General features: G+C 37.1%; 1 protein-coding gene across 7 annotated transcripts in view; it reads right to left on the reverse strand.

The window, feature by feature from the left end:
• Positions 1-1,365: 1,365 nt before the first annotated feature.
• KHDRBS2 (KH RNA binding domain containing, signal transduction associated 2) overlaps positions 1,366-13,515 on the reverse strand; it is a 351,333-nt gene continuing 339,183 nt past the window's right edge. For all 7 annotated transcript variants that reach the window (XR_010471176.1, XR_010471171.1, XR_010471174.1 and 4 more), the window contains one exon: positions 1,366-1,409. The gene's annotated coding sequence lies outside the window, so the exon portion shown is untranslated. The remainder of the gene's footprint in view (positions 1,410-13,515) is intronic.

The raw sequence follows: 13,515 nt of genomic DNA on the forward strand, positions 1-13,515 counted from the left end.
TTTTTGTCTGTAGTTCTGCAAAACCTTTGAAGTTTCAAAATAGGTTGCACATTGTTAATGCATTGAAAAAGCCATCCTACTTTATGGCCGCAAAACAGAAGATGAAAAATACATTTACATTTTCCAGTGTAAAAAAAAGTCACCTGAGGAAATGAAAAACACACACACATATATATATATAAATATGAACTTAAGACATTGAAAACATACTTTGGATGCGTTCACTTTCTCTCTCTTGACCAAAGCACAATGGCTTTTCTCATGGCTTTGCTGCAGGTAATGTACCATGGAATATTCCCTAGATGGTGTGGAAAAAAGAGGTTTGATATGATTCCTACTTGTGAGCTTGTGCAAATCCATCTACTTCAGTCAGCAATACTTTAAGACATGTTTTGGAATAATGGAAAGTGTGTTTTTTAATAATTATGAAAATCTTTAATATATGACTTATTACATTATTATGTAATAGTAGACTTCTTATATCTCATTTGGAATGAATACAAGTAACTAATCAGGGTGCACACCATATACCATTTTTTTTTGTTTTTTTAAGCATACCATTTGTTTGGCTATCATAATAAGATTTAATATGAGCACCTTGGTGGTGTATTTTAGTGTTAAAATACAACACCTCAAGTTCCAGAGGTTTGGCTTTTTTGGTTTCCTTAGACCTATAAAGTAAGAGTCTTTATACAGATGATTTAAGGAAGCAAATTGTGAAAGTTCCTTATATTAATCAAATTTTAAACAACTTATGGGATATAGTACAAATTCCTTTTCTTCAAACAGTTCCATACCTTCAGGGACTCTCCAAAGCAGGATACATGCAACGTGTTGTATGTTGCAATACATTATCTCTGTTCTCAGGCCTATTCAAACAGAAGCTGAAAAATGTACATTGTAAGCAACGCTGAGGCAGTGCACTCTTTGTTTCAGTTCAACACAGCATTCGCCAAAACGCATTGCACTGTGTACGTTCTGTTAACCTGTCTTCCCAACTTTTAAACTAGAAAATATTAATGGAAACTGGGTTTTAGAAGCAGGAGAGTGTGTTGTAAAGGACCTGAAACACATATCATGTCTGTTGGCTCTTAGGTTAGCCAAAGTTTTTGAAGTCTAGGCAGGATCCACAGTGTGAACATTAAAGCAGAAAGAGATTTATTCTGTATAGTTTCATCATCTTGTTACAATCTTTGTCATAAGAAAGGAAGAGGTAACCTTGTGCCATTTTCAGTTCTTGTTTAATATCTTCTTCACAGGAAAATGCTGCCAGGATATTAAACTCATCTGTTCTCTTGGATAATAAGGATGTAATGTACCATTTTGACCTTTCCAAATGCTGTGTTTCAAATTGATGTTCATTAGTTGTTTTTTTTTTTTTTTTTTTTCTTGATTAATGTCTCACTAACCTGTAGAAACAGAATGGAATAAGACCTAGTCAAGACACAGCATACCAAGCATGATCAAAACAGAACCACACATTTGTATAGCTCAAGGGCTACAGCAGACATTAATACCTTTTGTGCTATAACATTTCTGTGTTCACTCATAACAAAGAAGCTAAAAGAATGTTTATTTAAATTTTACTAATGACATTTCAGAGTCTCAAGCTGAAGAGCTTCTATTTGGTTCAAAGTTTAATTATTACAATAAGAAAGACTCTATTTCTGGGATCTGTAGAAGAGTTTCAGAGATGAAGTCATAAGAGAACTGAATTATAATCCTCAAATAGAAATGTAATTAAATGATAAAATATATATGACTGAGGGCAGGTTCTGTTAACCTTATTCATCTTTGTTGATTTACAGATGCTTAAATTCAGAAATAGATGTTAAGGGCAGAAGAAATTGTACATTATTGTCTAGTCTAAACTCCTGTGCAGCCCCTAAATTTTCTCTACTAGCCTCTGCAGTTTCCGTATGAGATGTAGCATATATTTCAGACACAGATTGCTCCAATAGTCAAAACCTCCCATTGTTAATTTGGCTCCAGTTAATTGTACATCCCTTCCTCCTAAATTAAAGAGATCTTAATTGTCAGAAATCTTTTTTTTGCCTGTAGGTACCTGAAGGCTGTAGTCAAGCTACTTCTCAGTCTTCTCTTGACTGAATTAACAGATAGTTTCTTTTATGTTTCTCTATTGGTACATTTTCTCTAACTTTTGTTCATTTCAGAACTCTTTTCTGTACATCTTTTTGATTTTCAGCATCCTTTCCCATAAGTCACAATGGCACATGGCTTTCCAGTAAGTTTCACAAATGTGAACAAATAATGCTGTGCTAATTTCTGAATATGGTTTACCTATTTACTCTTCAAAGGTTGTATTTGTCTTTAAATAGCATTCCACTCATAGTTCCTATCCAACTTATCTATAGTGACACTGTGTCCTTCTCAAAATTAATATTTTTCTGGCTAACTCAGGATTAAAACAGACGAAAACCAAAATAAACTATTAATCAAAACAAAAACTAAGACACAAGCTCTCCCTTTCTATACAATTAAAAAAAATTAATACACTGCTCACTTGTGTTCACAGTTTGGTTCTACTGTCTGTAAATGCCTGTATTAATAGGACTTTAAACTGGAAGTTTAACATTTTTGGCTAGTTTCCACTTTCTTTTCAATAGCAAAATGTTTTTGTCTATAGTTAACCTCTGAACAGGAGAACTGTCCAGCATTGGGACTGATGTTACAGGATTACATACACACTTAATGGTGATAAAATGACTGTTAATGGTGCTCTTGAGAGAGAATAACACAACCTTGATGTCAATGTTATGAATGCCTCTATCAGAGACATTTGTAAACTGTTGTTTATGTTATCTCTCTCTGTAGATCAGTCAGCATTTTAAAAGCACTAAGTAAGAATCTTTGTATAAGCACTTATGAAACCAAAAGTTACAATAGGAAAAACATATTGGTGTAACAGAGGAAACCGCCTAGTCTGGGCAGGGAATTTCTTTTAAGTGATTTGTATCACACACACAAGTATTAAGAAATGAACATGGGGATGCAATGACAGGTAACAATTCATATGATTCTCCATCGAAAAACAGATCAGTGTCATCAACAAAGCTTAAAGTTCTGTGTATAGCACATTTACCCAGATGTATTTTTTCCTGAGTCTAAACATTAGTATTAATGAAAAATTTTTCCCAGAAAAGAACATGTTGGAACAAAATAAGGACTCAGCAAAACAAGTCGATTCAATGTGAATCACGCTAAAGCCATTTATTACAGAAACCAGCCTCCTTATATATGCAACTATATTCTAATCACGTGTCCACGCTCCAAGCATGGATTCGCTAAATGACTATCGTGGACTGTCCATGCGCTGGAGTCTCACTGATGATACGTACGATGATTCACGCCGCACCAGGACCCTGGTGATTGAGGAACGCCCCTCTCTCTCACAGCAGATTCTGTTCTCAGCTTCTCAAAGCGGCCTTGAGATTCTTTTGAGCCTGACTAATTCAACAACAAATCTTTATCTATCAAAACCCCTCCACAAGAACAGAATTCCAAGAAGTAGTTTTAGCTGCAGGCTTTATCAACTGGTCTGTGCTATAGTGCTGTGCCCCAGGAGAAGGCAAGTCATCAGGGGTTTACAATGAAACTAGGTACTGTATTAACTGTTTTCTCACTTTCAATTTGTATAGACAGCTCAATATCGAAAGGAAGGAGCAAAGCCAAAATAAGTCATTTAAGATCTTTTCAGAGATACAGCATTCATATGGATGCACATGTGGGTAGCCAGGCACATGCACACACACACAGAGTGTCCGAAATGTGAACTTATAACCTTTTCTAGTGTCAATATATTTGAAATAGCAGAATGGCACATCACCGACTGTCCTGTTCTGCAAGGGGATGTCTTCAAAGGTATTCGTATTGGAGGCACTAAAGACTACAGGTATGTATAAAATGCTGTAGTCTGATCTCAAGTAACCACACAAACCATGAGAACGTCCTGTTGAATCTATAGATTCCTTGGAAGAAATAATTATCCTGTTTCTTGATAAACTGCAATCCTTGACATGCTTTCCGAACAGGGCAGCACATGGAAAAGACTGGAACTCCACAGCACCGTGCACAGCTACTTTACCCATCTACATGAGTAATCTGAATCTCTTTAAGGATCACTAATATTTTGTTCAGAGCTATTATAAAACCAGGCACACGTAAAATGGAGCCATATGGCTCTTCCTCTTCTCAGAATGAGATTGCTGTCTCTTACCCTACTTTAAAGTGCTACACAGAGAACTACACAGATGCATCCTATTGACAGCGGGACTAGGCACTTTTATTTTTTGCCTAGTATTAAGCCTACATAAAGTTCAGTATCATTGATTTTATGTTTTATTTTCAAGGGACTGCGAAAAAAGAGCCTGGAGAATAACAACTGCACAAATATAATTCAAAATGAGAGGGAAGAAAGAGTGAAGTCTAATTAAAGAAGCATGAACAGTTGAGGTATGATATTTTGACAGCATTAACTAGACATAGCTTAATTTTTTCAGGGCATTCTGGATTTTAGTTAGAAAAATACAGTTTAGGTAGAAACTTCACTTTTCTTTTCAGGCCCTTGAAGAAAGGACAGAGATTTTACATGACATGAAATCTCATAGTGTTTATGAAATATTTTTTTGTGCTACCAAATATTTTACCAGTAAGCCCAACCCAAGAAAGCGAATTTAATTTTATCAATGGGTTATACCATTAAGGTTTTTCTTATATTTTCTTTTTTTTTTTTTTCTTCTGCTTTCTTTTCTTATTTTTTAAATTTTTGTTTTTAGAAAAGTCACAACGTTTTCTCAACGAATTAAGTAGCTCAGCCTCTTCACTTAAGACATGAGCTATACATGTATCCTATAGGAAACAAATTCCCTGGTAGCTGGAGAGATTTCCCGGTAGCAAGACTTTTCATAATAGACTTTTAGTTTAAGTTAGTTAGATAACAAGCAAGTTTCTTCAGACCCAATCCTCCAAATACCACTTTATGCTTACTTGTGAATCCATTAGGTCTTTGTATTTACTCTTATTTAATGCAAATTGCCTTTATTTTTCATAGGTAATGAGGCAGTCCCTAATCACTGACCCATTTTGAAGAAAGACAAACCCTTTATTTCCTGCAGGGTATTTCTTAACCTTGCAGTACTCATCAAAGTGGTATGCAGGTAGATGAACTGCACAACAATGAAGCAAAACTTGGCTATTTAAAATGCAAATGATTAAAAATTCCCAGATACATTTGTGATTCTAAGAATATTCTCCATAGATTTTTCACAAAAAAATGTGGCTTTAGTATTCACAAAAATAGTATTCACAAAAATAGAAACAACAGAAAAAAGTGAAAAACTCTGAACAGATCCTACTAATGTTGGCTGTGACCATCTATATTATGTGTTTTGAGAAATCAGGAAGAATTCTCTTTTCCGTGCAAGAATTACAAATATTATTATACAACAGAGACCAAGCCAAGGTTTGGGATGCTCTTTGCCAGTATTGTCGCTGGCACAGAAAATCTCTCAAATCAGAAATCAAAGGCTTTTTGTTTTCACCCATATTTGTGTTCTGCTTGCCTGTCACAGTCCGTGGATGGCGTATGGCAGTGTTCTCAAGCTCCTACATACATTGCGTGACTACAATTAAAGAAGTTCACGTTTTATTTTTCTGGCCTTTCTTCAGGTGAACAAGTAATTCAGTGTGACAAAATATGGAAAGACATGAATTATATGACAATATAATAATAAAACCAAGGATCAAATGTACTACTGTACAAACTATAAATACAAATGCACTGTACTATGTCAATTCTAGTGTTGAGGAAGCAGCCATAATATAATATGATTTTATATTGTTTTCTAAGACCTTTTCAGTAAATGTGCAGATAAACTAGATTTCCCCTGAATGGTATCAGTATATGGGTTATTTCAAATTATGAACATTAAAAATCAGAATGACTGAAAATAGCTTTTTCTTCTGTTGGCAGCACAGAATAGATCCCCAACAGCTAGAATTTACACAGCTTATCATTTAACATGGCAAGAGATACTTTCCTTTACCTCAGGGTTAAAGTGATGTCTGCTAAAATTACATTCTATTTTGAAAAGGGAAATAGGTGAATATTGACACTAGGATTCAGGCCATATTTTTTTATACTGCCTAGAATTTTGGATTTCTTATGACAGGGTAGGAATGAAAGCAAAACTCGCATATTTGCATAGAGAAAAAGTAATTATTTTGATATTTTTAAAGTCATATAGAAATCCTAATGCAAAGGCCTAAAATTTAATACATAACCTAAAAACAAATTTTAAAAAATTCCTTTCTTCTTACAGATTATAATGAAATCTGGTGTGCCCAGAAATTAACAGAACATGAAAATAGAGCATGAAAGGACTTGTTAAAACAATTAAAATTGCACTTCGGGGTATTTTACTGAATTTAATTTTTATTTGTAACATTTTCAAAGCATCAGTCTTTTGTATGTGGACAATCTCGGTCTTTCCTTTAACTTACTCAGAGTTACTCTGCAGCCAAATAGATTTGTGGAATAAAAAAAAAAAAGCAATGGACACTGAGCACCTGTGCAGAGCATGTGTAAAGCTACGCAGAATTCAGTGGAAATGTCACTATTTCCCTGTCATCTTGCCAAAGGCAATGCCCAATGATCACCTCAGGCTTCAAAGAGATGCTGGTTCAGAATGGTCACTGCCAGCTCCCCTTTGCAGTGACCAACCCACTACTTTTAGGAGCAGAGGTTGCAAGAAACACCCTCACCAGGCAGGCTGACCTGGAGCCCTTGTTTCCTTCTTCTGCCATAGAGCTGGAGGAGCTCAAACAAGTTTTAGAGCTCTTAGCATAAAGCTGGGGGCAGCAGCTGGAACATGACTTGGGAAGAGGAAGACTGGACGCCTCAAAACTTCAGCAAATGTTGATTATGGATTGTCTACAGGGAACTATACAACTTGAAAACCACAGCACAAACCAGAATTCACAGGACTTCCAAGATCACTGCTTGCGCCTCAGGTCCTGAGCACCAATACCTACAACACAGAGAGTACTTTCCTCACCCTTCTCCAACTTCTCAGTGCTTTCCGCTAGCTCTGTATTTAATCTTTTCAAGAAAAACCCTGTCCAAAAATAAACTACTCTGGAAAAGAATTTCAAATTTATGCCCTCAGCATTAAGCAGTTTGCTCATTGCTATAGCTTTAGTTTGTACAATGGACTATTATGTATATCTACATTCTGTATTTCATATATATGCACTACAAATATGACAGAGAGCAGCTCCAGGTCTGTACTGAAACACTTACCAGTTATTAAACACTTCGGTGCAATGGAACACTCAAACTTTATATACAAAAAAATCAAATAGATTTCAATGACAGTACACACAAGCGTATGTTTATATTTCCTCAACTTTTTCCAGTATCAGATCCATCTACTCTTTTAAGTGAGGAAAATAAATAGATTTTTATTACTCTGAATCTTAAGAATATCAAATCTCAGTTGCTTCACACCACATCATGTGTAGCAATGAACTGAAGGGTTGATTTCAAATCTCCTGAAGTCAGTGATCTTCAGTGAAGGGCTGGATTGGCTTGAATTTGATCACCGCTGTCCTTTGTGTTCACTATGGCAAAAAGACACTGAATTTCCAGTCCTGGATAAACAACACTAGTCATGCACATAACACTGAAAGTGAAAAAATATTTATTGGGAGGTCAACAACAAAAAAATGAGGCTTTCCATTGTTTGTTAATCCAAACATTTGTGTTTCTGATTTAGGGATTATGGCTCAGCAGATGCCAACTGTTTACATTTCAAGAAATGGTACCTCTGATATATACGAAGGGCTCATCCTGAAGTGAATCTGCTTGATGTCTATAAATATTTGGATGTGGTGTGCTACTTTAACGGAATTAATAAAAATCATGGAGATTTTCATTGGTACACAGACTACACTCCACAAAACACCACTGAAATGACTTGCCGTAGCTCATTTATTAATGTCTTCTGTACTCTTATATTTAGCACAGTATCATTTTAGATCTTACAACCTATGCACTTATGATGAAGTCCAATAAGGCCAAGTGCCGGGTGCTGCACTTTGGTCACAACAACCCCCTGCAGCGCTACAGGCTGGGCACAGAGTGGCTGGAGAGCAGTGAGACAGAAAGGGACCTGGGGGTACTAATTGACAGGAAGCTCAATGTGAGCCAAGTGTGCCCAGGTGGCCAAGAAGGCCAACGGTATCCTGTCCTGTATCAAAAACAGCGTGGTTAGCAGGACAAGGGAAGTGATCCTTCCCCTGTACTCTGCATTGGTGAGGCCACACCTGGAGTATTGTGTTCAGTTCTGGGCCCCTCAGTTCAGGAAAGACATTGAAGTGCTGGAGCGGGTCCAGAGAAGAGCAACACGACTGGTGAAGGGACTTGAACATAAGACCTATGGGGAGAGGCTGAGGGAGCTGGGGTTGTTTAGTCTAGAGAAGAGGAGGCTTAGAGGTGACCTCATCACTCTCTATAACTACCTGAAGGGAAGTTCTAGCCAGGTGGGGATTGGTCTCTTCTCCCAGGCAGTCAGCAATAGGACAAGGGGGCATGGGCTTAAACTCTGCCAGGGGAAATTTAGGCTGGATATTAGAAAGAAATTCTTTACAGAGAGAGTGGTCAGGCATTGGAATGGCCTGCCCAGGGAGGTGGTGGACTCGCTGTCCCTGAAGGTTTTTAAACCGAGATTGGACATGGCACTTAGTGCCATGATCTAGTAAACGGACTAGAGTTGGACCAAGGGTTGGACTCGATGATCTCTGAGGTCTTTTCCAACCCAGTCGATTCTGTGATTCTGTGATTAGACCCACTGAGGTGAACAGGATTTCTCATTACTGTAGTAAGATACAACTTTTTAAAAAATCATTATTTTTTACTTTCTTGGTCTGACGCAGGAACTTCCTTACAGATATCAATTCTTGCAGTTGTAGACAGTTACTCAGAGTACTAGGAGAGAAAGGAGCATTTCAGAAACCACAAAAGGCAATTATTCATAAAGGCTGATGATTTAATGACATATTTTATAGCTTATGGTAAGTCAGTTCTTTGTGGTTTTAGTAAAAAGCTTAAATGAGTTTTCATATTTATTTTTCAGGGTTATTACATTTATCACTGTTAACTGTCCTTTGCTTGGATCAGAATCACTCAAATATTTGTAAGTATATGCCTAAATAGATTGTTTACTTTTGTGTTGCCCTTCACTTTCTCTTTGTCCTTGACAAAATCAGTTTTGTTGTCCCTTTTCCACATTCTCAGAGAGAACTAGTTTGTGCCAACTGATTTCCATGTGATGGAAATACCTGCCCTTTTGTTGATAGGACGGGCATATGCAGTATTCTACTGATGTATGTGTACCTCTGAAGCGTATGCATTACATTCTTCAAGTGAATTATTTGCCACAGCATTGTTACACTTAGCTCATTCTCCCAGCTGAATTCACAGATACTGGGATGATCTGAGTGCTTGTCTACAGTTCACAAATATTTACAAAATAATTGGGTTTTACTCAAAAATATATATCTGAGAATGCTAATAATATTGCAATATTACAGAAAATATTTCTGGGGTACAGAGAGTGTAGAAATGCTGAGAAAGAGAGCTGGAACACAAGAGCAGTAGACACAGATAATATTTTTATATCCAATTCAGGATACTTTTTCTAGTGTTGTCATTATATGATGCATTAGAAGATGATGCAAAAGTCTCACAATATTTGTACCTGTTCTGTGGTGCTGTGCAGAGACAGACATTTCTGATTTCATGGACAAAACTTACAGGACCTACACAGTGAAAATGCTTTCCACTCAACTGCCAATTAAAACCAAGCAGCTGTTACAAAAAATGTTGCTCTCTGAACTGTCATTATTGTCATAACTTAAAAATCTCTCCAAACAAAGATCGATTGTGAGAGGGCAGGAAGCTGGATGAGGTTCTGGCCATAAGCAACAGGAATGACTGGAAAGCCATATTAGAAGACTAATATTGTACCACCTTGGTATTCATATAAAGATTGATGTTGACTAAAAGAATACAGCTGAAAGTGAAATGTCAAAATAGGAAGTACAGAAAAATACAAATAGGGTAGATCTAAAAAGACAGTTAAGAAATTTCAGAGATGATGTTGAAGTAAGCAACTGAGAAAGACACTGGTATGCCAACATGGATTTTGACAAAATGCAGAATGATGTACTTCAGAAATATGAATACTAATATATATCTCTTGATTTTCAATTCATGGAAACGATATAGAAGTCATTGTGGTCATCTCAATAGAATCAGCTGCTCTGTGCATAACAGATGTCCAAGTAACAGCAAATAGTTGAATGTGAAGTGCAATTAGAATGTTAGATTATTTTACATGCCGAAAGTGTGCTTGAATCTTCATCTACAATACTTGAAAAATTCTAGTGACTAAAAAGTCAGTGCAGCCTACTGATGAAAAACTTACTATTCATTTAATTTAGAAACAAGCAAAACCAGAAGGGTCCAGAGATAAACATTTCACATTTTTTTAAGTGTAAAATGAACTTGAACAAGTCACTAAGCCAAATTATTAGTAAGCACTGAACTAAAACTCTTTTAATATACATCATAAGTATGTGTTTATGGGCAACAGGAACAGCCCTAATTCTGGTGAAAACACATGTCCTATCTCTCAAAGAATAACTAAAACACCAAACCCCACTTTCATCTTCCAGAGGAATGCTGGTGTTGAACTCTCTTCTATACATTTAACTTAAAGATTAAATTAAAAAACAAAACAAAAGAAAACAAAACAAAACAAAACGGAATATAAATTCTTATCCTTTCAGGCAAAAATGAGATATCATGTTCCTGAGACCGGGCAGGAACTTTCTGTGCTGGTAGTTTTTGCTCCTGGGGAACCCATCACTACTGTTACAAATGTCCGTTATTCTTAAGTTTTCACCTAGCTCAGGTTTGGGCACTGGCTAGCCAAGAGGTCATCTCTTTTTGGGTACAGCCCTCTCCATTGGGAATTACACTGCTTATCAGTGCTCATTTTGTCAAATCCACTATGCTGAAGTGGAACACGAAGCTGTAGCATGCTCACAACACAGGCAGTATTTAGCCCCTGCTCCATTTCCTGAGAGACGGGGGTGGCTCATGCTGATGGTTGTAGTTTTTAAAACCTATAAAAGTATGAGAATGACCTGGGTTATTTCTTATTTACATAAACACTAATAGTTTGTTGCTTGATTTAGTGTTCTGAAAAATGATGCATATATTACCAGCCCTTATTTGACCATTTCTTAGAAAGAAACAAACAAGCCAAAAGCTAGCTTCAGTTTGGAGGTTTTAGTTTCATGTTGGCATGATGCTAAAGCTATAGGGAGTGCAAAATCTTTTGCTCTGGGAGGGAAACTTCCTGTGTTAACATCTGCTTTTCTGCTCAGGTCTGGGATAGGAGTTTTCAGGAGCTGCTCCAAGTCATCCTTTAAGTCTGCATTGTCACCTAATTTTGGAGCAATAGATACTCCTAGACCTATTATGGATAGTTTCTATGCGGACACTGTTGAGATCCACACTATATGCCATGTCCCTGGCCCCAGTTTCAGTTGGTCATGCTAGGCAATATCTGTGATTCACAGTCTTCCATCTTCTCTTGCTTTGTGTATCCACTTTCCATTTCCATCTCAATATTCTTGTCCTTCTAACAGTTCCCTTCACTCTTAGTGCATTTATCTACGGAATAACCGAGAAGCCACTTGCTTGTATTCAGGAATTGCTGTTCTAACTGAAGTCTTTGAACTTGTGATTGTCTTTTGGAAGTCCTTTACTCCACCATCTATGTTCAAAAAGTTTCAGGTCTTAAAATGACAAGTATAGAAGTATTCTAGGGGAGACATTCACAGCATGCAAATACATCTGTGGAGATGCATATTGAACATTTCTTTACAAAAGGATGAAAGTATGCAGAATGGACCTCCAGCTTGGATCGGGATTGCAACCTCTATCTATTCATGCCATAACACTCATCCTTTTCCCCATGAAGACTGCCATTTTTAAGTTGCAAAAGCCTACCTCCACCAAAATCGCTTTAACACATCTATGTGCAAATCTCCTATCAGCTCCACAGGAGCAGTGATTAGCAAAGGTGGGGTAACAAAAAGAGCAGGAAACTGCAGCTAAAGTTCTCTTTCACTGTGTGGGACACCAGCATTTCAGAAGAGTATCTGAAAGACAAATTTGGATTTACTGTTCTAGCAGTGGGAAAGTCAACTCTTAAATGAGGCCTTTAAGAAAAAGTCTCCTTCTCTAATGGCTGGTCCTCTGTGCAACAGTGAAGACTTTGGAACTGCATGTGTTAAGTCAGTGCCCAATTTTAGAAATTTTTGCATAGTGAAGTTCAAAACAGACATTTTAATTTCAAAGTCAGCAGACATCTCATGCAGTATCCATGCATCATCAGAAAGACAGAAGGGAAGTAACATTGTTGTGACAACATTGGATTAAGAAATATTAGGGAACTGATGGAAACCATGATGGGAGAGTCACTTTCAGTAGACTGGAAAGTAGAAAGGAAAAGCTGGTAAAATTACACACCTTTTCCTATGATCAGCAGAGGTTGTAGTTCTCATATGGGACATTGGAAAAATAGGTCCTACTTTCTCAAATTGTAATTGACATGGCATCTGATTTGTTAAGTTCAAAAGTTGGGACTGCATTGAATTCTTAGCTCTGCCAGTGCAGCAGAGTTATCACAGCCCTCAGAGGTTAATTTGGATAGGCACAATGACCATATCTATATGTCATGTTTTGCTTGAATATGGGCTAAGGGTCTCTATGGACACTGCTCATGCTTAGTCTGTCATCCCAAGAGCTCCCAAGGAAAGAACTGGCATTCTGTCCTGTTTCTAGCAGCAATAATTTGCTGCTGCAAAGTCTTGTTCTGCTTCAGCTGTATTGGTCATTCCTAGAGCTTGTGCTTGGCAGAGTGCATATGGAAGGTGCAACACTTACCAGTTTCTCCACAACAGTATTCAAATTCAGAAAAAAACTGTAAAAAAGGGGTGTGTGTCTGGTGTTTTGTGGTTGTGGGGTTTTCGTTTGTTTGTTTTTTCCTCATTTCCTTGCTCACATATCTAGTTTAAAGTATGATTTATTCTTCTGGGAAATCTGTACAAAAGTACACATACACAAATGGATTATCAACAGACTTGGCAACTTATTCCAGTGGTGCATGTAAACACTATCTGTACAATTCATAAAAGACATAAAAATAATAAGAGAAAGGGGCAACCGAGGCAAAGTATGATGACTGAGGGCTGCGAATGTACAAGGGAAAAAAAACCACTGGCCTGCAGAAGCATCCATTTAGTGATGAGGCATAACCAAAAAAGCAGCCACTTGATCTTCAGGCTGAGGTTACCGCACTGGCAATTAGAAAATTATCTTTTTACCTCAAAGCAGTTTACCCCTGACTGGAAGTCACC

The sequence above is a fragment of the Columba livia genome, chromosome 3 (assembly GCF_036013475.1).
Source record: "Columba livia isolate bColLiv1 breed racing homer chromosome 3, bColLiv1.pat.W.v2, whole genome shotgun sequence".
Taxonomy (NCBI): Eukaryota; Metazoa; Chordata; class Aves; order Columbiformes; family Columbidae; genus Columba; species Columba livia.